Consider the following 22,397-nt stretch of genomic DNA (forward strand, 5'->3'; position numbering starts at 1 on the left):
AATCTTCATAAAAAGTCGCCACATATTGACACAACCCTGTGGGGATTTCTTATGAAGACTATTGCCAGTGTAACCTGATGATGTCCCTTCGAAAGAAACGGGGCATGACATAATAAATGTGTATCATTGCAATGGTTTCTTATTGATATTTAACGATGAAGAGGTACATCGATAGTAGTAGAAAAGCAAAAGAAAAAAATGCTGTGTGATAAAAATTTCCTTGCAACTACTACAGTTTTTCAGGAGAAGGCGGAAACAGGAAACTGTGCCATATGAAGCTTTAAAATTCTTATAGCGGGGCCTGGTGGGACTTTAAGTGTCATGTAACATCCAGTAGCAAATAGCTACACATGAATACTCATTTAATATCTGAAAATAACTCCTCCATATAAACACAAGCTCGAAGTTAGTTTGGGTACTAACATGAGAGCTCTGGACAGGAAATGCTGGGAAGGAACAGTCTATGAGCAGCAATAGAGGGGGGATGAGGGTAGTTTCAGGTACAACCAATGGGCGTTACAATGTCTTTGTCAAGTATCAGACTTTCAAGAATAACAGCAGCAAGTTAGTATTTTTATGTATAGTACATCACCTATAGTAACATATAAACAACCCCATCTTAATGGAACGTCTTCAAATGCTTCACAATTAGAGAAGTTCTTAAAGCTTTTGGGATAGCTTACAACTGTGTAATAGGCGGCAGGAACACTGATCGTGGAAGTAAAATTCACCGTTTATAGTTGACCAGCGAGGTAAGAAATGTTTTGGCGTAAGGTTCGTGATTACTAGATGCAGAGGAAAACTTATATGGAATAAAATACAAACTTCTCTGCAGCGTAACAAACAGAGACAACTTTTAGCTCTGCAGGTGACCCTTCGGAACGGTCAGACGGTTACGTTCAGCTTGGTATACTTAGGTTGTTCCAGCTCGTGATTCGAGAGATGTAGACCGTGCTCTAGTACCGGATATCACCCTCCCTCCTCTCTTTCATCATTATCAAAAACACAAACAAATTTCGCAGTCATCGCCTTTTCCTGCTGCAAAGACTAAAATTCGAGGGTATGTGGAACACAGGAGCTAATTTACAGTACATTCCAACACCAACACGCTGAAGCAGTGTGCATTTTCTTGTTAATGTAGCCGATGGATGATACCTAAACCAATTTAAATGGCTTCATCAAAAAGGTTTCTTTTCAAATATATTAGCATTAACTAGGACCCTATTCCACCAGCCAGTGGTATCCCGTAAACAATCTTAATCGATAACGCAGCGAGTTTTCTGACACACGTAAGTACTTTTTAACATTTACATTTATCGAATTATGGTAGTGATTTCGTTTTTTCAAGGTTTTTTTTATGGAACTCTTCTGTTCTTGAGGCAGTGTTTTGAGATGTTGTTCTCTTGTCACCACTTTACCAAGTTCCTCACATATTAGTCGCTGAAAACCACTTCAGAAACCCATTCCAAAGCCACGGATAAAGCAAATTTCAGGTGTCAGCAACGGAACTGTGCTGTGGTGGCCATCACTGCTGGAACAACAACATGTGCCACACTTCCACTGCTTGTAATGGACATCCCCGAGGTACAGATCGGCCAACTCTTAATCAGAAAGGAACGACGGCTGGGTTTAACGTCTCATCGACGTCGCGGTCATTAGAGATGAAGCTCGGATTGTCGCAAGGATGGGGAAGGAAATCGACCGTGCCCTTTCAAAGTAACCACACTGGCATTTTCCTGAAGCGACTTTGGAAAATCACTGGAAACCTCAATCTAGATGGCCGGAAAGGGGTTTGAAGAGTCGTCCTCCGGAATGCGAGACCAATGTCCTAACCACTGCGCCATCTCGCTAGGTCTCTTCATCAGTACACCCTTCCATACCACTGTGTATCACTGTTAACGTGCAACTCACACTGCAGTAAAAACAAACCCGAGAGATAACCGACCATCTTGAAGGTGAAGAGTACACTGGCTACTGCCACGTTCAGTAGCAAGTAACGCAAATGATTCAAACAAGTTTGTCTCCAAACAAAGTACAAAGCCGCATGTCATCGAAATTTGTATTTTAGTGCGGATGTTTTCAGTGCAACGCCATACCAAGTCAAATGGAGGTAAAAAAAATTCAAACAACTCTGAGGGGACAGAAGTCATGGGATACCTCCTAAAATCGTGTCTGGCCTCGTTTTTCCCGATGTAGTGCAGGAACTCGTCGTAGCATCGGCTCTACAAGTGGTTGGATGTCCCTTGCCCAAATATTGAGCCATGCTGCCTCTATAACCACTCATAATTGTGGAATTGTTGCTGATGCAAGATGTTGTGCACGTACTGACCTGTCGATTATATTCTATAAATGTTCGATGGCATTCATGTCTGGCGATCTGGGCGTCAGATCAGTCCGGAACGTTCTTCAGACCAATCGCGAACAACTGTGGCCCAGTGGCAGGACATCGTTGGTTGGAAACATGAATCCCATGAATGGTTGCAAATTGTCTCCAAGTTGCCGAGTACAATCATTTCCAGTCGTGATCGGTTCAGTTGGACTAGAGCATCCAGTTCAGTCCATGGAAAGAGCCCGCGTCATTATAGAGCCACCACCAGCTTGCATAGTGCCTTGTTGACAACTTGGGCCCATGGATTCGTAGGGTCTGCGGCACACACGAACCCTACCACCAGCTCTTAGTAAACTGAAATCGAGACTCAAGTGACCAGGCCACGATTATGCAGTCGTCTAGGAGCCACCGACATGGTCACGACCGCAGGAAAGGCGCTGCAGTCCATGTCGTGCTGTTAGCAAAGGCACTCGCGGTCGTCTGCTGCCATCGCCCATTAACGCTTGATTTCTCCGCACTGTCCTAAGGGACACGTCCGTCGTACGTCCCACATTGATTTCTGCGGTTATTTCAGGCAGTGATGCTGGTCATTTAGCACTGATAAGGCTAAGCAAACGCCGCTGCTCTCGGTCGTTATGTGAATGCCGTAGGCCGCTGCGTTGTCCGTGGTGAGAGGTAATGCCTGAAATTTGCTTTACTCGGCACGCACTTGACACTTGGGATTCCGGAATATTGAATTGCCTACCTATTTCCAAAATGGAATGTGCCACACGCCTAGCTCCAAGTACCATTCCGCGTTCGAAGTCTGTCAATACCTGTTGTGTGGCCATGATCACGTCGGAATCCCTTTCATACGAATCACCTGAGTACAAACGATAGCTCCGCCAATATGCTGCCCTTTGTACCCTGTGTATGCGATACTACCGCCATCTGTATTTGAGCATATCGCTATCCCATGACTTTTGTCACCTCAGTGCCAATGCAATTACGAGTGCCAGACACCATGGGTTCATTATACCTAAATGCTCAGTAAATGTCCACGAATAATCCTCCGAAATTTTCTCGGCGTATATCCGATTCACGTTGTACAGTACTGTTTGAAAAATCGGTGTAACAATTTTGTGGCTACAAACTTTAAAATTAGGATCGTACCTCAGAAAATTTAGCACATTGTCAGCTACGCCATAGCGAAAAACACACCTCGACATATTTACTTGCTTTTGACATACTCAGAGTGACCACCCTGCTCTGTCTCATCTTGTATGCGCTCCATGTCGTCAACGCTCGCTGCATTCATCTCCAGCCACTGAGCGCCAACGGGAGAGAACTTCGTGAGTATCTGGAAGTTGACGTAAATGCTCCGTCTATTATCGGGCACCGGAACAAAAAGAAACTTTCCTCGTTTCCCGGTGAGCGCTACGGCACGTGTAACGAATAGGCGCTCTGGATTCTATTGACTCAACGTTTTATGTCTCCCTTTCGATACTCAGCCGTGGTTCCCACAAAGTTAGTGAACTTCGCTCCCATCTCCAATACGAGGCAGCTATTGGTGCAGCGTTGTAGACACGACCAAGCAGGAAATGGGCTTTCTCATGACGCACTTTGTAACACCATAGCTCTAGTGCTGTACTGATTTATTTTTCCTTTTGTTTTGTTTAATGCTATAACGTTGAGTTTCTGTAATATTTGTTGGATTGAATCGATACCATGAGAGTGTTTATTCATTTCTCTGTTAAAATCTTTGATGTCTTTTAGAGTGTAGGAAGTCTAATATCTGTAATACGAGGTGCGGCTAGAAAAAAACCGGACTGATGCTGGAAAAAACATTTATTTACAATTATTTACAATTTCATGTTATCTCCTTCAATGTACTCTCCTCCTCGGTCTCTACACCGCTATATACGAATTTTCCACTGTTCATAGCAATGCTGCAGATCATTTTCGGTAAGTCCATACATTACTTCCGTCGCTTTTTCTTTTACTGCTTCAACAGTCTCAAATCTAGTTCCTTTCAAAGCTGACTTGACTTTAGGGAAAAGAAAAAAGTCACAGGGGGCCAAATCAGGTGAGTAGGGTGGATGATCTAAGATGGGAATGTTGTGTTTTGCCAAAAACGTCTTCACTGACAACGCACTGTGAGCTGGGGCATTGTCTTGGTGAAGGATCCATGACTTTTTTCTCCACAAATCGTTCCGTTTTCTCCGTACTCGCTCACGTAGGGTAGCCAGGACGCTAATGTAGTAATGCTGATTCACTGTTTGTCCCTCTGGTACCCAATCAATGTGCACAATCCCTTTGATGTCAAAAAAAAAACAATCATCATTGCCTTGAATTTCGATTTTGACATTCGTACTTTTTTTTGTCGTGGAGAACCAGGAGTTTTCCAATGCATCGATTGGCGTTTAGTTTCGGGATCGTAAGTAAAAAACCACGATTCTTCGCAAGTAATAACATTTTGTAAGAAGGTGGGATCACTTTCAATGTTTTCCAGGATGTCAGAACAAATCATTCTTCGGCGTTCCTTCTGTTCAATTGTGTGACACTTTGGAACCATTTTTGAACACACTTTGTTCATGTTGAAACTTTCATGAAGAATCTGCCTAACACTTTCCTTGTCAACTCCTGTTAACTCAGACACTGCTCTGATTGTTAAACGGCGATCTTGTCGAACAAGTTTACCGATTTTTTCAATGTTTGCATCAGTTTTTGCTGACAATGGTCTGCCAGTGCGAGTGTCATCACTGGTGTCTTCGCGGCCATCTTTAAATCGTTTAAACCACTCAAACACTTGTGTTCGCGATAAACAATCATCGCCGTACACTTGTTGTAACATTACAAACGTTTCACTTCCAGATTTTCCTAGTTTGAAACAAAATTTGATGTTAAAACGCTGTTCTTTCTGTACACTCAACATTTTCCGACGCACAGACAAAACGTCAACTACTTAAAACAGACGCCACGGGCAGACTGAGTGCAGGAGGCAGATGAAACTCGAGCAGTAGGCGGAGCGAGAGTCACGTGACAGGCCACGCGACTTTCAGCCTTATTGCATTCGTTTTATTGTTTCACCAGTACTAGTCCGGTTTTTTTCTAGCCACACCTCGTATGTACAATATGAGCAAATTATATGTTTGTCTTTGTCTGGTGCCGAGCGAAGCTTTCCGTGCAGCTTTCCAATGCCTCGGATGGATGCATAAAGAACTGGAACTATTCTGGAATTGGTATCTATCATCGCCACCAAGCAAATATAATCTCTTTGGTTATCTTTAAAAGTAAATAATTTTGTGTAGATCTACCAATATAAGCAAATGTTCTGTTTTATTTAAAATGATTCTTTGCTGTTATGTAAACTGCTGACCTTCACTTAGGATTCTTAGTTATTTTGTATGTAAAAGGTTTTGTGGTTCCTTCGGGAACGGAACTGTGTAGCGAGCGCAAACTGTGGTTGGCGTAAGAAGAAAAGGTGGAACTGAGAGTCAGTCGGGGACGAGCTACCAAACCATCAGCTGCTAATGCAAAAGTTGTATATTCTGCTGGTGCCGAGAGAGGCTTTCCGTGCTACTTTCCAATGCCTCGGATGGATGGATAAAGAACTGGAACTATTCTGGAATTGGTATCTATCATCGCCACCAAGAAATGACGAAGTCCAGCAATTCTACTTGCAAATCCACCTACTAAGATGCAAACGCCACCACATTGCGCAATCTCTGTAATGGAACACTATAGTAATGTACAGTGAAGGATCAGCTCATAGGATGTTATAGTAAACCTAAATATAAAATTTGACTAAAGTGATTTATTCTCAGTCACATATCCGCTTAGGGTCCCTCCCACGCTTACGTGTTTACCGAGTGTCCTTTATTCAAGGCATATTAAAATTAATGTGGCAATAGAGTGTGCTAAAATTATTATTGCTTGTTGAAAGGATCTTACAGATATCTCAAATTTTGTGTTTCCTTGCAGTAAAAGTTCAGAACTGCAGCTGCTGAGAGTTATATGTTCATGTTTGCTAAGGGCTTGTTTCTTTAGTGTACTGAAAGTGCGTTTAGTTTGCTCTGCTACAGTGGTCAAGATTAAGGGCCCCCAGCTTGAAAGTAGTTAAAAATGCACAAAGTTACTTAATTATAGAAAGTTTCAATTACTCTCGCTATTTACGTTAAATTCTGTACAATATTGGATTCCTCTTGTGTATTAAAAGTGCATATTCATGGCGTAACAAGATCCACAGTTTTTCTATTGTGCTCATGCTAGATAACGATTAATAGAAAGACCACTATCTATGAAAACAGCAATTTCTTTATTCAAAAGACAGTGAGAAGTAATTTGTTAGTGAACGCCATTTAATTTTCATTCTAAATAGAAAGGTGTGTAGTAGTGAGAGACTTAATCTATGCATAATAATTAATTTTGCTGTGAACCATATCCATATGTCATGTCAGATAGGAATATGTTTGAAAAAGTAATATTGAACCTATGTCCAATTTATAATTCTAAAGTGCACTGTAATACTAATATTATTGAAACCACTCGGTTTGACCAAGCTTTGAAGGCAAAAGTGGATGGCATTTTCTGTTGTCCTTACGCAAACAGCCTTGTTCTCCTATAACTGTTAGCACTTTCTTTAACGTCAACATCAGCTAGTGACATTGTTCATTGTACTCTCAGGTTTTAAAGTATAGGCTGCGTCTGTCCATTAAAGTAACTCATATCTATTTTCTTGAACAAGAATGTTACTCATTCTTGTGCCTAATTAGGCTGGTGACAGTTTTCTTTATCCTTTGAACAGTGTGGATAGGTAAAATATTGTTTGTTACTGTTTAAACATTTACGTAATTTTGACTTTCACTTCCGATAAGCCACCTCCGTTAGGTACAACACGGTCAACATAACAAAATTCCTCTCGGAGGGAAACTCTGCTCTGCCTCTTTATACTCTGCTTGAATAAAAATAATTTCATTATACGAGCTGCCTCCGACTTTTAGGTTATAGTAGTAGCAGACAGAAGTGTTATACGTGGCGACCGTGACAGGACTAATTGTTCTGTTCGCGCATAGTGCGTAATAAACCAAATTTGGTATTTGATTACACAAGCTACGTAAATGCCGGTCGCAGTGTTATAATTTCTCACTACAATAGCAAACCAACTTGGTAACATGTTCGCTGTAGTCTGACAAAAACTAGGAGACATCTTTTACATTTAGTAATTAAATTCGACCGTTTTGAATATGTGCGCTTTATATTTCGAGACTACATTTGCAATAATTGCAGCTATGGGAGTTGCTTCAGAATTGACAGCAGTAGTGGGCGGTGCGGCAAAATGTAGCAGCTAATGGTCAGTAAATGGGGCAGTATTCACTATCGAATCTTCCCCATCTTCATTTAAATTAGCCTCTATTTAGTTTTCGTACTGTTTTTACCAGTTTACGTATGAAACCGCTGTAATACATTCACAACATCAAGAGGCTTTCTGACAAGGGAACCTCCCCATCGCACCCCCCTCAGATTTAGTTATCAGTTGGCACAGTGGATAGGCCTTGAAAAACTGAACACAGATCAATCGAGAAAACAGGAAGAAGTTATGTGGAACTACGAAAAAATAAGCAAAATATACAAATTGAGTAGTCCATGCGCAAGATATGCAACATCAAGGAGAGTGTGAACTCAAGAGTGCCGTGGTACTGTGGTTAGCGTGAGCAGCTGCGGAACGAGAGGTCCTAGGTTCAAGTCTTCCTTCGAGTGAAAAGTTTGCTTTTTTTTATTTTCGCAAAGTTATGATCTGTCCGTTCGTTCATTGACATCTCTGTTCGCTGTAATAAGTTTAGTGTCTGTCTTTTGCGACCGCACCGCAAAACCCCACGGAATACATCTCACATATTTAATGCACTCTCGTCCAAAGTAGCGAACAGTCAACTGCCAGCGAGGGAGACTCGTTAGCAGGAATACTCTCTTCCGTGCGCTGTAGTCGACTGACTTCGTGTGTTTCGATGTTTGTTTAGGTGTAGCGTCCCCATACTACGGCGCAGTTACCTCGCATCGGACAGACGGACAGATATAATTGTCTGAAAATAAAAAATTAAACTTTTCACTCGAGGGAAGACTTGAACCTAGGACTTCTCGTTCCGCAGCTGCTCACGCTAACCAGATGACCACTGCGCTCTTGAGTTCACACTCTCCTTGATGTTGCATATCTTGCGCATGGTCTACTGAGTTTGTATATTTTGCTTATTTTTTCATAGTTCCACACAACTTCTTCCTGTTTTCTCGAGTGATCTGTGTTCAATTTTTCAAGGCCTATCCACTGTGCCAACTTATAACTAAATCTGAAGGGGGTGCGATGGGGCGGTTATCTTGTGAGCTATTTCTTATCAGTATTACTGGGCATGAGTTGAATGCTTAATGAATGTGGAATTAACGTCCTAGAAGATTTTCAGGGTGTATAAAAATACCTTTACAAACTTTCGGGACAGGTTCCTTGCACTAAATCAACAAAAAGGTTCAGTAACCCAGAAGAGCTACGAGTAACTGTTCACAGTGTTTCACAGTATCTAAGATGAGCACATGCTTATAGTTCTTAGCGTAGCCTGCGCTTGTTAAAGCTTGAGACATGCTGAAAAGAGTGTTCTTATCTCTTGGGTCCACTGAAGAATGACTCTGTCTTGAGAATGAGAATAAAAATGTGGCCACCTAATATATTATTTGAATTTGTACAAATCATTACATAACAGTGGAAGAGCTGTTTACCTATATATATATTGGGTTATTACCGAGCTGATCTCGAGAAATTTTCTATAACATATTGTGTAACCGTTTTTAGTGAAGAAGTTTGTACCTGCCATCAAGGAGACGAATATCTGACGACTTTCATTAGATGTTTACGTCGTTTCAATACTATTCGAAAATGTAGGAAAGTAATATTTATATAATTTGGTCCACAATGTTGAAATAGTGTTATGATATTCATTACTAGACAATTAATGATCAGTTTGTTTGGTATCTGTAGCTCAAAATACAAGTTTACTGATTAATGGAGGACATTTTACGAAATGTAACAGAGGAAATTTAGGTCTAGAACATCAATTTCAACATTGTTATTTACTTGATTCTGAAATAATCAGTGACTTATTTAATGAAGGTTCGTCACTTTCGTTTTAGTAAACTACAGTGACAGTAGAACACAACTTTATGTAAATGCAGTAGAACCTTGATTATCCAATCTTCGATTAACCGACTCTTCGGATTGTCCGACCATCAATCTGCACTCCACGCTGAGGAGGTTCAAAACGGTTCAAATGGCTCTGAGCACTATGCGACTTAACTTCTGAGATCATCAGTCGCCTAGAACTTAGAACTAATTAAACCTAACTAACCTAAGGACATCACACACATCCATGCCCGAGGCAGGATTCGAACCTGCGACCGTAGCGGTCGCTCGGTTCCAGACTGTAGCGCCCAGAACCGCACGGCCACTCCAGCTGGCACGCTGAGGAGGGTACAAGCGTTATGGATGTATTTCACTCCAGTCACCACAGGTCCAACGCTGTGAGCCCCACCCCTTCAAAAACATGATCGTGCATCCTATTTATTACAAAGTTCAGAAAAGCGACTGAATATGCTGTAATTTATTTAAAGATTGATGTTAATGTGCATTTGTTCCGGCTGTTACAAAATTCTTGAAATGATAGGTCTTCCAGCCCAGGAAGTTGTATTGCTACACAACGCCCCAAGTTTCTCAAGCTAGGGAAGAAGCTAAGCAAACCACTGTAGAAAAATTGGGAGAAGGTTTCTCCTAGCGTAAATTAGGAGTATATACTTCTACAAACGAATGAGTCAGACACCGCAGATTTAGTGACTGATCTGCAAACTCTTCATAATGATCTCCAACATGGTAATGTAGACCAATGGATAGCAACTGGCGACGTTGTTGCTGTCACAAATGAAGAACCTGAAGGTGATCTCTCTTGTAAAAGGAAGAAGAGGAAAAGATCAGCCACTCTGCAGAAAAGGATGCCTTCGAGACTGCCCTGAAATATTTGGAACAACAGCCAACTGCTACAGGCATGGGCAAGTTATGGATAAAGAAGTGGTATGATGCAGCCACAAAGTAAGATTTAAGAAATTGAAACAAAAATACATTCTACACATTTTAAATATATTTCCAGTGCCTAAAATTTTCTGTTTTCCTTTCTGTTTATCAGAGAAGTATATATTTTTACTTAATTTTGATTTAGTACATCGTTAGTGACTTGTTTCATGCTCCTTTAATTATCCGGCCTTTTTAGCACTCCGACCAACCCCTGGTCCCAAAAGTCATGCTTAATCGAGGTTCTACTGTCTCTATTACAGATTTGGCCGAGAACATACTGGAAAAGGCATTTTAGCCAATTTGTCATACCCTCATGCTATATAGAAAAGGAAAACGTTAAATAGTTTACTTCCTAAAAAATTAAAAGAAAAAATCCAGTAACTATTAGTTTATGTAGTACTCAGCTAGAATACAGATAAATAAAACTATTAGTAATTAGTTTCAAAAGCAAGGAAAATAATCAGATATCACAGAAGGGACATTAAAATCAAAACTACAATAAAAGAAAACAGATGAAAAGTCTACCCTAGATACAAAGAAATAAGGGATAAAGGAAGTACAGCAAAATCTCAGTCAGTTTTTAAATAGTTTGATGGATTTTCATCGGTAACTAATAATATTATAGTTTCCAAAATATTACAATACTTACAAGCACATCTTACAGACCAGTTCCCTTCGATTTTCTTCATACGTGTAGCATTTGAAGGTCAGTGCACAAATTGCAGTTTCCTACAGCCGTAAGACATAAATCCTGAAGAAACAAAAAATCCATGTTTGGAGATCAAAAAATTTCTGAACGTAGAGTTTTACAAGTGGTTCCATAAGCCCCTGGTCTGATTCATGTTGAAAGCAACATCTTTTTTACTCTCGTTTAAGCTCCGCATCTGTTATCAAATGGAATTGGTCAATTAACAAATATTGAATCACAATATTCCAGAAAAAATATTGTAATTACGAAGTATATGAAAATGCAAGTACACAAAAAATTTACAATTTCGTGGAAAAATTAAAAACAAAAATAAATAAAACACTTGTTTACTTTGAGAGCTAAAAAAATTGTTTTTTATTTAACCACAAGGCAACGTGCGTGGCTGCATCAAATTTTAATTTATTTTGATGTATTCGTAATTAAAAATTAAAAGCTGTTATTTTATTTAAGAAATATTAATCAGTGATCTTTAGTTAACATTTCCAATCAATAAAAAATACAGAATTTAAGTAAAGGTAGAAAAGGTGCTGCGTTTAGCACGATTCTAATCTGTGTCTATATTATAACATCTAGGCGACAAAAGTTATTGGACAACGATATGCACATAGACAGGTGACGGCAGTATTGCGTACACAAGGAATAGAATGTCAGTGTATTGGCGGAGCTACCATTTGAACTCTGGTGATTCATGTGAAAAGATTTGCTATTTGACTACGCCCGCACGACGGGAGTTAACAGACTTTCAACGCGGAATGGTAGTTGGAGATGGATGCATGGGGCATCCCATTTTGGAGATCGTCAGGGAATTCAGAATTTAGAGATCCTCACTGTCAAGCGTGTGCTGAGAACACCAAATTTCAGGCATTACCTCTCACCACGGACAACGCAGTGGCCAACGGCCTTCACTTAACGACCGACAGTGGTATAGTTTACGTGGAGCTGTAAGTGCTTACAGACACACAACAACTCGTGAAATGACCGCAGAATGCAATGTTGGACGTACAATGTGCCTTTCCGTTAGGACACTGCGGCGGAATTTGGCATTAATGGCCTATGGCGGTAGACGACCGACGCGAATACCTTTGCTAACAGAACGCCTTCGCCTGCAGTGCACCTCCTTGAGTCAGTATCATATCGGTTGGACCCTAGACGGCTGGAAAATCGTCAGATGAGTCACCCGATTTCACTTGCTAAGTGTTGACGGTAGGGTTCGAGTCTGGCGCAGATCCCACGAACCCATAGACACGAGTTGTCAACAAGGCACTGTCCAAGCTGGTGGTGGTTCCATAATGGTGTGGGCTCTATTTACGTGGGTCCTGTGGTCCAATTGAACCGATCATAGACTGGAAATGGTTATGTTCGGCTCCTCGCAGACCAAATCCATCCATTCATGAACTTCATGTTCGCAAACAACGATGGTATTTTTACGAACGGCAATGCGCCATGTCACCGCGATTCTGGACAGTTTAAGCGAATGATTTTGCTACCCACTGAACCGCGCGTGGCTCGTGCTCATCCCGTTTATTGTTTGTCACCTTCTCTTACGGTACTGCCGCCTCGTTTTCTTATTCCATTTACAGGCGTCACTAACTTCCTGCCTTACTAGCCCGTGAGTGCCAGCAGCAACGCTTGTCGATAAATGCACTCTCGTACGATCTCTGGAGCGACCGATAGTATTTCGCGGTCGTGGTGTATCGGGAAGGTGGAGAACCACGCGGCAGTTCAGTCAGGACTGAGCAGCAGTGAAATCGGAGACGGAGCACCAGTGAGGCGCCGACAGTCAGTACTTGCCCGACCGCTGGCGACACGCATGCGTTGTCCGACATAAGGAGATTTGAGCAGGGACGACCGTTGGTTGGTTGTTCGGTCGGTCGTCTGATCGGGCGACGTGCAACTTGTTCTGACCGTTTCTGGGCCCCTTCAATTGGTCATCTCGCCGGACGTGGGTCGGTTTCTTGCCTGTGCAGACATGTCGGAGTGTTACCTCTGCGTGGTTGGGTCCCAGGTCGTCGTGTGTCTGAGTTTCGGGCGGACCAGCAGTGGAGTCAGTCAGCAGTGCAGTCGGTCGGTTGGCGCAAAGCAGCGAGGAGGTCCCCGTCGCGCGGAGTCGGGCCGAAGCGGCTGGTGGCGTGCACTTCGCTAATGAAGGATTGAATTAAATTAAGTTAAACCCCATCCAAGAAAAATGTCTGCAATTCTAGCCGACATCAACGCACACCCATTGTTGTTCGCGAGAATCTCACAGAAAGCAACAACCATGATCAAACGAAGAGAAGTGATAGCAGTTGAGGCTTGATAGTAGGCAAAGTGAGCACTCAACTTTAGAGTCCAAGATCGGTGGGCGATTAACTTCGTAACCATCGCAAGAAGCACCTCACCCACATCGTCCGACATGAATCCCATCGGACAATTATGAGACATAATCGAGATGTCGGTTCGTGCACAAAATCTGCACCAGCAACACTTCGGCGATTGTGGACGGCTGTATAGACAGCATGACTCAGCATTTCTGCAGGGGATTGCTAGCGACTCTTTGAGTCCATCGCTGCAGCAACTGCAGTGGTAGGTCTGATACACTATTAGGTGGTATCCCATGAGTTTTTTCATCTCTGTTTGTGTGCGACTGCAACATTAGATCATGCGAGAAATGTGCACCAGAAAATACGACGAGCGCTTCCAAAAGCTTTAATTTATTTGTCTTCATTTACACTGACGAAGAATGCATGTTGGAATTCAAAGTAGGCCTACAACGCTGGTGGACTGCTAATGATCGTTACAGGACGAGGAGAAGAAGCCTGAGCTCGAAGAAGGGACTTTTTTTCTTCTGTCCATTTCCTACGAGAAAACAGTTAAATTGAAGACATGAGATTTAAAAAATCTGACCAGAAAACGAAAGAAAATAGTAATCCAGACGTAGTGTCCTTGAGTATTAACGAAATGTACTGAGTCACGTGTTCGAACCGAACCACATCTTACATTTTAAATGAAAATCATCAGCATAGGTGTCTGAAGTAAGAGGGGAAGGTAATTTTTTCGATCTTCTTCAGGAGTTGTGTTGTATTGCTTTAGGGAATTTATGTCCGGGCACTGTCCTTCAAATTCTATAACAATAATCAAACAATGATTGTCCATAAGATTACCTTGTATTAAATAATATGGCCGGACATAACGAAACAACTCTAAATGTATGAGTGTTTACCAAACTAGTATAAAAGTAAAGGCTCTGCAGTCACTGAAAACTTTACTTCACTAAATCCGAATGAAATAATTATATTCCCTGCGCAGAATACATATGAACGGTTGTGGGTAAGAGTTGAAATTACTGTTTTCTAAAAGGTACGTTATTTGTAACTGCTGAAGGCCGGCCGCGGTGGTGGAGCGGTTCTAGGCGCTAAAGTCTGGAACTGCGTGACCACTACGGTCGCAGGTTACAATCCTGCCTCGGGTGTGGATGTGTGTGATGTCCTTAGGTTAGTTAGGTTTAAGTAGTTCTAAGTTCTAGGGGACTGATGACCTCAGAAGTTAAGTCCCATAGTGCTCAGAGCCATTTGAACCACTTTCGATTCGATAGACTGGCAGTTGCACGGAAGTTTCTTACATATTTCTATACTTTTCCACGAGCAGCAATTGAACATCACGGCTGAATCTTGAAATGCTTAGGAATGGCACGTTGCACGCACACTACAGATCGCCTAAGTCCAAACAGAACTCCACGAGGTATGTACTATGTTGCTTCGACCAGTGAGGAGTGATTACTGTCCGTCCGACAATCAAGATTTCAATTTTCCGTGATTTTTCTAAATCGATTAATGCAGATACTACAATAAAAGGCAGGGTTCAATTCCAAGTCAATTCTTTCCCAAACCGAAAGCACTGGACTCGCATTCTGGAGCGTGGCAGTCAAAAGAATGGATCGTTATTCTAGAATAACTCGAAATACGGCAATGTATGTGATTTTCTTTGAACACGTATCGCCTCTCCCAGAGTCCTGCTGTTAACTCTTCAGTCTACCTTCCCCGGTACAACTTACACATGTTCCTTTTGTTTCAGATACCTTCGTAACGTGCTTTTTAGGAACTGGTACGATTTGCTACGTGCCGACGTTCGCCAGAAATTATAAATTAAAATAATATTGTATTCTTTTCCTTTCGTGTTTTCTTTACTTTGTTTTCTTCACACAAATACATGCTTCCGTAGCAATCCTAGAAATTTCAAACGAAATCTCAAGGTCCGCTGGTGTTTTGGCCATATTTCAACGTAATCATTTAACTAATAGTGAATTACAATCATCTGGTTTCTTTCCGTCAGTGCTCTGACTCACTGTAAGCGTCCAGCAGCTATAAAAATTGTTCACTGCTAGTTCTCTAATCAGCTACCTACGATCGAGTAATCTTACGTCAGCGTGTGAAAACGTCCACTGCTGCGAAGCTAACCGTATGATTAGGTTCGCTGTTTGATTAGCAGAGAAAGATGTAACTAGGATCCCTGCATCTACGGAAATCAAAATACCTTCTCAAAACCACTCATATGTAAAGTCCAAAACTACGAGGAAGTCAGTATTGGCAAATATGCGAGTGCTTCTCGGTAATCAAAATTTTCTCATATTCCAAGATGAAATCGGCGTCACAGATACAGGAGCTAAGAATCGGTGAAGCAACTCACGTAGTGTTTAAGCGTAAAAATGATGAGCGAAACTATCTTTCTAAAGCACCTCTTGAATCTTTCTCATTAACTTTCACTCTGCAGTAGTAGAGATCTTTGCGATACAGCCAAGACTGCGTTTAATGCAAGAGTACATGACAGTAGTACAGAAAAATGGACGTTACATTTATCCACAAATTCCAATGAAAGTATCGTTGATTCTAACTTGGAAATTTATTTAGGTGTATGGCGCAGTCAGTCAAACTATTTTACGCAGTGAGTAATTTTGGTGATATTCTGCAACTTAAGCTGTTCAGTTTGAGAAACTATTTTACAACAAATTTTGTTAAGTATAACCATTTGTGCTTGAATGTGGCATTTAAAATTATATAATAAAAAATAAGTTTCGTCGCTGGAATGATTATTGGTAGAACACATAACAGTTGTTCAGAATCCGGCATGAATGTACTGACTGCAGGTATCTTTTACAAAATCTGTTCTGAAACACATCAGTCCACTCACTAAGTAACAACAGTACATCTACATCTACATTTATACTCCGCAAGCCACTCAACGGTGTGTGGCGGAGGGCACTTTACGTGCCACTGTCATTACCTCCCTTTCCTGTTCCAGTCGCGTATGGTTCGCAGGAAGAACGACTGCCGGAAAGCCTCAGTGCGTGCTCGAATCTCTCTAATTTTACATTCGTGATCTCCTCGAGAGGTATAAGTAGGGGGAAGCAATATATTCGATACCTCATCCAGAAACGCACCCTCTCGAAACCTGGACAGCAAGCTACATCGCGATGCAGAGTGCCTCTCTTGAAGAGTCTGCCACTTGTGTTTTGATAAACATCTCCGTAACGCTATCACGCTTACCAAATAACCCTGTGACGAAACGCGCCGCTCTTCTTTGAATCTTGTCAAACTCTTCTGTCAACCCGACCTGGTACGGATCCCACACGGATGAGCAATACTCAAGTATAGAGTGTTTTGTAAGCCACCTCCTTTGTTGATGGAGTACATTTTCTAAGGACTCTCCCAATGAAACTCAACCTGGCACCCACCTCACCAACAACAAAATTTTATATGATCATTCCACTTCAAATCGTTCCGTACGCATACTCCCAGATATTTTACGGAAGTAACTGCTACCAGTGTTTGTTTCGCTATGATATAGTCATACAATAAAGCATCCTTCTTTCTGTGTATTCGCAATACATTACATTTGTGTATGTTAAGGGTCAGCTGCCACTCCCTGCACCAAGTGCCTATCCGCGTCATAAAGCGCCTTTCGCCGAATACAGAGATACAAATCATTGGTCCTTTGGAATGCGGAACAATGAAAGAGCGCCGCATACAGTTATGTCTGACGCTGCACGACGGACATTATGTTGATAATCATCTGACACTCCGTAACGTAAGTGTTACCTTGACGGCCCAGATCAAGAATTAAATTAAAAACTCGAAAAACTGTGTTTTATAAATAGGTGGCTTGGTTGAGTATTCAGCAACCGTGAATTTTATATGTTTTATGTGCGCTAGATTTAATCGTGCTGCTGCAGCGGACTTCGTGACTAAAAATACCAGAAGCATTGTACATAATTACTGCAGTTACTAGTTATTCAGTGAGACAACCGTAAAGGCGGGTAATAGATTACGTATAGACTGGCTACTTCTAATCATGAAACAAACTCACCGACGTTGCAAAAGTATGAAGTGTTAAAATACAAATATACCATTAATGACAGGGGAAGTAAATAAGCGCTATACAAAGTGTCTATTTGATGGTCTTACTATTATTCTCCAAAAACATTTTAAATAAGGACACATCATTACAGGTAGGCACTGAGAGGGGGACAGATATTGCACGAAGTGCCAATGCTGCAAGACAAAAAAAGAAATATGTTTCCTGTTATCAACATTCTGAGGTTACATATCATGCAAGACCCTTTCTTATCATAACAGAATTCCTCCAGAAGTTACGAAAGATGTGTTTTCAAAACTCGATGAAACTCCTTGAGTATTGTGTAGCAGCTAATGGTCCGATGTTGTATCTCGTAAGTAGACTTGAATAAATGTTGTACCTTGTGTAAAATTGTCAACTTTGTTTCCCAATTTGTTTGTGTGTTATTCAAATTTGAAATCGACGAAATGTTGAGAAACACCCCGTATTTACGGAAGTGCTGCAAGACATAAATGTGCGTCATAAAGCGCCTTTCGCTGAATACAGAGATACAAAACATGGCGCCTTTGGAATGTGGAACAATGAAAGAGCGTCGCATACAGTTGTGTGTGACGCTGCACTACGGACATATTTGAAAGGTTTATTAAATTCAACGTAATGACATTTTCAATATCGAAATTTTGCGCCGAAGTAACTGTTTCACGTGACTTTGCTTTTGTTGGAATGTTACTTTGATCCTCGATCGGTGAAACATATGTCCGTCACGAAATATTGGAAAATTCTCTGCAGCAGACAATCTGGGAACAATTTTCAGAAGGCCTTACTTATAATCGAAATGAGTGTCCATGTCTATATATCGGAGCTCATAGATGAGTTGACTGAAGAAACCAGAGGAGGAGTAACGAAATAGGTGAGTATATGTTTTAGCTCTCGCGAAAATTCTGTCGGTACTGACGGGGCTGTGGTACATAGTATGAACGGGACTGATTCCCTCTGTTGACATAAGGTCTCCAGACGGGTATCAGATAATTAGCTGTTGCAGATATTAAGCGACAGTGCTGTAACAAACTTCTAGTTCTTACAGCGCTTCCTTCTCGTGGCACAGAACGTTCATTTGCTGCGGAGCGCAATAATTCCCTAGACTGTTATGCAACAAGCTTTAATTACTCCATCAGAAACTGATTGCGCAGGTCCAATTTTTTTTCGAATTTATTTTCAGTCAAATTAGAAATACGACACCGTACTAATCAATTTTCATTAACACGTGGACAGAGAAAATTGAATTTTCCGAAATAAGCTATATGATGAACGTCACCGCTTGATTCAGTTTATGTCAAAGAGATTCCAAACAATACAGGTCAGGTAAACAATATTCCTTTCTTACCAAGAGCAGGTTCTCATTGGAAAGTGCGTCCATGTTCTTAAAAATATCTCTAGAATGATGAAATCAAACGGTCGTTATTAGACAGGAGCAGCAAATCAGGGTATTACAGACAGGGTAGTTCCGTAACTACACTACAAATTTTCAGAGATGATGGAGAAGGGCAAATGTATGAAATTGAGGTAAAGGATCCTGACCCGGAAATGACAGAATCGGCAAATGTATGAAATTGAGGTAAAGGATCCTGACCCGGAAATGACAGAATCGAAAGTTATAAACCAATATCGTTCTGATACCTCTCACGGTTGAATACATGTACCGGTATTGCTGTTGCTACAATTGTAGAGTAGCCAACTTTCAGAGGCAGTAATACGAACGAAAACAAGAAAAAAACTGTCTAGGAAATGTAAGCTGTAAGATGCACACCTGAAGAGCTATTATCACTTGTTCATCTTCTGTGAATCACATATATTCTACGGAACAAGTTCCCACAGCTCTTAGCGTATGAAATTTATGCCCCACATTTACTGGACATTTTTCCTTGTTGTAGTCCATACTACCTCTTCCAAAAGAGACTCTAGTAAAAGAGATGTCTCTCGTAGTATTAAAGATGAACAAGTTGTCGTAGCGCTCCAGGTATACATTCTAAAGCTCATGCTTACTATAAAATTCTTTTTTGTGCTGGTCGAGACTACCACTTCTGAAAGCTAGTCTCACCTACAATGGTACTGGCACATGTACTCCACTGTCATAGATATCAGAACTGTTTTCTCTTGTAACTTTCGACTCCGTCGTTTCTGGGTCAGGGTCTGTTATGCAAAACTGATACATTTACCCTTCTTCATCATCCCTGTAAGTTTGTAACATCATCATGAAATGACCTTGTATAAACTATTATCAGTACATTCGTACGTGTAGCGACTCTTTTAATTGTGTAAGCATTGACGCTGTTAACTATCAAAGTGTTACGGAAATACACGAAACGAATGGAAGTAGCAAGTTGACACACGTTGTTTCACAGTATCGCTTTGGAAAATATGCGTGCTTCATTGGCGGTAATAACAAACAACCTTGCGTAGAAACACTGAACACATTGCCAGGCAACTGCGTCCAAAGAAGTACGAGAATCTACGGTGATGCATTCCTGAGAGGTATTAGCGGACACGATGCTATTAAAGTGGTAACTGTGAAAAAAGACAATAAGGTCATCTTTTTTAATTATTGAGTTCCTACAATTTTTGTATTTAATTATTATTATTATTGAGATTAGACGAGCTAATTCAGAGTCAGTCAAATAAAAGACCAACTTAGGACACTTATTTCTCCTCCTAAAAATGCAGAAAATTAGTTAAAGCTCAAAGACATCAAACGCCATAGACTATAGAAGTACGAAGGGATTTCTAAAAGTAGGTTACACATTATAATAGTGGCCAAGTAATTCTTACTGAATGCTGTACTACACTCCAAAGTGACACAATTACGTGACACTATTTTTCAGCATCGTCACCATGGGTCTGGAAATAACGGTCACAACTTTATACTAGCCATTCAGTTCCTGAACGATATAAAACCGCTTCTTGGTCAGGAAGCCATTCGACAACCACTGGCTGAACATCCTTATTGTTGGAAAATCTATTTTCCACCATATGTTCCTTCCGCCTGTCCAAAAGACAGAAAGCGCAGGGATTTCTCTGTCAACATCATCCATGTCTGTGCAACCTTGGTCGAATTATTGGCACAGTTTCTCTAATGATTAGACGCGACATTGCATTTGGACCATACACCGCCAGAATGTCACGATAAATCTGTGGGAAGTTTAGACCTTTTGCCTACAAGAACTTTACAGTACAGTTCCAGCTGACGCGCAATTTCAATCGCACTATCAATATCACAATAGAAATGTGTCTGCAGATAACGCGAAATATGTCATCTCTGCTGATAATGGGACACTGCATTTGTGAAATGGTCTTAGCTTCAGAATACATGTGTAACTTAATGAGGTCCCTATGTACCAAATAAATTAATGATAAATAGCAAACACTCACCTTATTCAATAGTGTCAGCAATTTATTTTCTCTCGGGTCCGCAGCATGGTTGATGTCTTGTAATGACATAGAATAAAAGACGGTAATGTACCAGAACGCTGCTATAATTTTCATTAGCAGTAGGCCTACTTCGGCACTATCGCCATCTTCGGGCTATTTGTAACCAAATAGGCTTTGTTAAAACTTGTAACAGCATAACTAACAACAATTTTGTTTACTGTGTGCTAGTACTTACTTCCATATTGCAAAACTGTTCAAATGTGTATGAATTCCGAAGGGACCAAACTGCTAAGGTCATCGGTTCCTAAACTTACACACTACTTAAACTAACTTACGTTAAGAACAACACACACATCCAAGCCCTCCGGCGGGAGGGGCCTCGCTTCCATATTGCATCGTGGCGCTCTCGCTGTCTTATAATCTTACTGCAGCTAGGACGTTTCCAACTGCAGACAAGTTTTTAAATATTTATCTTAATCTCTATTTACAGCTGTTGTTCGCAAATGTAGGCTATGTCTTTTATCGCACGTACATACTGCTAGGGTTTTGACAGCTACGATTTATAGCTAATCCAGGGATGCTGTATGGTTACAATTTGTTTATTCATTTACCTACGTGTCGTAATTATCTATGGCGTGGTAAACATTCCATTCAGTCCCTCCCGGATCAGTCTAGTGCTGCAACTAAAGATGGCAGGCGAAAAACAGAAACATTAAATTTCACATTTGAAAACTACACTGCTGTGCAAAGCGTAAAGACGAAAGTAACTTTGCATGATGTGTCACTGCCAGTAACACAGCTGAATAAAAGCTGGACCATACTTAGAAAGAATTGCTACAGTATAGCGCAGAAGATAACTGAAACAAATACGCAGTGAGACGAACAGAAATCACAATTTTATTCGAAAACAGTAACTACGCTGGAGTCATCTTTACTTATGGTCTCCTGGATATTACAAAAGGCGGCAAATGATTCTTAATAGGGCGTGTGAAAACCACGGACAGAAACGTAGCCGGCCGTGGTGGCCGAGCGGTTCTAGGCGCTACAGTCTGGAACCGCTCGACGCTACGGTCGCAGGTTCGAATCCTGCCTCGGGCATGGATGTGTGTGATGTCCTTATGTTATTTAGGTTTAAGTAGTTCAAAGTTCTAGGGGACTGATGACCTGAGAAGTTAAGTCCAATAGTGCTCAGAGCCATTTGAACCATTTTGAACAGAAACGTATGCTCTGCAACTTGCAATCATGCTAGTCACAGAATTGAATTGGATTTCTCGTGGCAGGGCGTTCGTTTCCTCCACCAGCATAGTTGACAATTGCTGGACGGTCTTGTTGCATGTGGATTTGCCACAGTACGTCTCTCCAGCACATCTCCCATGGGCTCGATTGGATTTAAGTCGGGGAAACGCGCTGGCCAGTACATACCCTGAATGTCCTGTCGTTCCCAGGGCTCCTCCAACTGGAGTTCGAAGTCGTCGCGCGCTGGCATCCATAAAAATGAAATCGAGGCCGAATGCACCCCATAA

The sequence above is a fragment of the Schistocerca nitens genome, chromosome 1 (assembly GCF_023898315.1).
Source record: "Schistocerca nitens isolate TAMUIC-IGC-003100 chromosome 1, iqSchNite1.1, whole genome shotgun sequence".
In the NCBI taxonomy this organism is placed as follows: Eukaryota; Metazoa; Arthropoda; class Insecta; order Orthoptera; family Acrididae; genus Schistocerca; species Schistocerca nitens.